This window comes from Garra rufa, chromosome 19, assembly GCF_049309525.1.
Source record: "Garra rufa chromosome 19, GarRuf1.0, whole genome shotgun sequence".
In the NCBI taxonomy this organism is placed as follows: domain Eukaryota; kingdom Metazoa; phylum Chordata; class Actinopteri; order Cypriniformes; family Cyprinidae; genus Garra; species Garra rufa.
The window spans coordinates 41,450,788-41,453,605 of NC_133379.1; the positions used below are offsets into that span (position 1 = coordinate 41,450,788).

The window sequence follows — 2,818 nt, forward strand, 5'->3', positions numbered from 1 at the left end:
TGCCAAGGAGGTAAGACATCAGCAATTGTTGCCGTCATTAATCTGGGAAGGGTAATACAGCCAACGTACCAGTCCCATCAAATTCTAACTGCAGGGCTGAAATCAGTCATGACTCATAACAAAATAGTTTTACAAAAGTAACAAAGCAGTTTGGCATGGCGAACTGATTTGAAAGCACAAACCAAATATTTTGCATACCAAACACACAACTAAACCCGCCCTCAAGTGGAGTGGAGTCTTTATATTCACTGGACGGATTCAATGTTGAAACACTCACACGTACTGGCAGCTTTCTTGGCAAAAGTCACTCCACCGCTGACTGAAATTTTCACTGTGGAGCTTTATTCCCCATTCACATTCTGGATATTTCCACATCTCTTTTCATCACAGGTCAGATACTTTTACTTTATTTCATGTACATTCCTGTAGTTCAAGCAGTGGAGCTAAAGGAACATCTGCACATCATTAGTGCTTGTGTTAATGAAGGCTTTCATTTCTAACTAACATAACGTAAAAACATCAACATGAGTGAATCACCTGGAAAGTATGTGATTTTTTGCTTTTAGGTTTGGTGGTGCCTGTAGTTGTGCACATGATCTAAATCTATAGGGCCTAGGCAATCATACTCATCACAAACACACAGTTTTATTTAGATTTACTATCTAAATAAATTTAAATTAATATAGCTTGACTTTAATGACTAATTAAACTGTCTGTGTGATTTAACAGATACAAATGGAGTACAGAAAGGAATAATGCAGACAAAAAACTGTTGGACCATTAGGAATAACAGACAAGCAAAAACCAACAGGACAGAGAGAAAAATGGAGGCCAGAAATGAGACACAAACTACTGGACCACAAGAGAAAAGCAGACAGAGGCTTGTTAGATGTGACAGTATGGAGAAAACAAAGCCAAATTGTAAGTGTTTGTTCATTATGAAACTTACTTTGATCCTACTTTTAGTATATATTTTAATCATTCTGGTCTTAAAGTGGCACATTCCGTCAGAATTATCAAACCTTTTGGAGTCACAGCAGATATATTATTGATTGAGAATTTGAAAATGTCATACATTCAAAGCAATGAGGATAATCTGATATGTATTTGTGATTTTTAGTCTCACATAATTCAGACGGGCCTGTGAACATCACTGAAGTCCAGCTACCAGATACCAAGACTAAACATCATCTTCATCATCATCTTCATCATCATCATCATCCAGACTACAGCCTGTTTGGCTCCTGAATTCTGTCAGCTTTTACTGACTCTTCCGAGCACAAAAAAACAGACTAATAAGCTGATTTTAGGGGTGTGCAATATCCTCTGTCCAAATTTCACATCAGAGTTAACCCAGCTGTGGAGTTACACTTACAGGACACTGCACTTATTCACAATCACAAAAGTGCATTATTTGCTTTAAAATCTTGGCGGTTAAACCTTTTATATGCGTGCTGCTCTGACATGAGCTTCTAAATTGCACGTGGGAAGTGTGCGCATACTAAAAGCCAAATGTCAAATAGCATCTAATAAACATTACTGTGAACTTAAAGGTTAAAAACTGTTAAAATGCTACAGTTAAAACCTGTGAAATAGTGATGGTAAGTTCCCCTTCTATATACAGTGAAAAACTGGACATTGCATGTAATTTTACAGTAGTATACCATTTTTTGAAGTAAAAAAAACCTGTAAATTGACATTTCCAGAATTCCCTGTGTTAAATTTTTTTATTTGATGTTTTTTTATTGAAATGACTTTTTCTTCTTATTTTTTTCTTTGCAGTTCTGTACATTAGGCTTGTATGTTACATCTAATGTTGTTAAATTAATGTTTTTCTTTTTGCAATATTTCGTGATGGTGTTTAGTGTTTGTGTGAATGACTCTGTGCACCTTCTATAAATGCCATTATTTAAAGTCTCCTTGTGATGGGCTTTGTTTCAACATGTTAAGGTCATCACCACCTGCTTTTGGTGGTTATCAGTGTATTACAAATGTACAAAACAGATTTCAGTACTTCAAATGGTTGATACATTATAATTATATCATTTAATGAAATTATGGTATTTGCCTGTAAATTTAAGTGAAAACTGTAAAAACCTTGCTTCCGTATTTTTAACATTAAAATTCTGGCAACCAAAGCTGCAATTTTAGGGTTAGGGTTTGGGTTAGGCAAGTTTTACGCCTTTTTTTTTTAAGTGTAAATTATGATTACAGAATTTTCATTTTTGGGTGAACTATTATTTTAATGTTAATAAAAAAAACTGAGGAAAATCACTCACTGCTCTTGACGGAAGAACTGTTGCTTTAATAAGAATCAGTATACAATTGATGTAAATAGTTTAAAAGTATATAGTGTTTTACTTTTTATATTAGTTAATTCAGTTTCTTGAATGCTGCTACATACATCCATACTGTACCTGAAAAATAAAGCACTTTTTAAAGCATTTTTATCTTTGCTCACTTTGGCCTAAATTTCTGACATTCTCTTTTATTTCATACTGTGTTACCTTAACAGGCTTTGGGTTTTTTTAAAAGTGGAAATTAGTTTGGCTGTTCTGCTCAGACAACTTGCTAAATAGTAAAACCAACATGACAAAGAATCGTGATCAAATCGTGATATTTCTGCCATTTGGTCCACCCCTATCTTTGTCTCAATACTGCACTGACACTGTGTCACTGCCAATCTGGGCCAAGATGCTCTTGTAAAAAGAGATTTTTAATCTCAGTGTGCTTTTCCTGGATACACGAAGCTAATGAACAAACATAGTAATGTAGCTTTGTAAAAAATCTTATTTCATGTGATTTATTTATTTTTATT

The 2,818-nt window shown here is 34.3% G+C and overlaps 1 long non-coding RNA gene across 1 annotated transcript; it reads left to right on the forward strand.

Moving 5' to 3' along the window:
• The first annotated feature begins 310 nt into the window (after positions 1-310).
• LOC141291904 (uncharacterized) lies at positions 311-1,326 on the forward strand. The gene is made up of 3 exons (XR_012340414.1): positions 311-390; positions 730-921; positions 1,121-1,326. It is a non-coding gene; the product is annotated as an uncharacterized lncRNA (long non-coding RNA).
• The last annotated feature ends 1,492 nt before the right edge of the window (positions 1,327-2,818 follow it).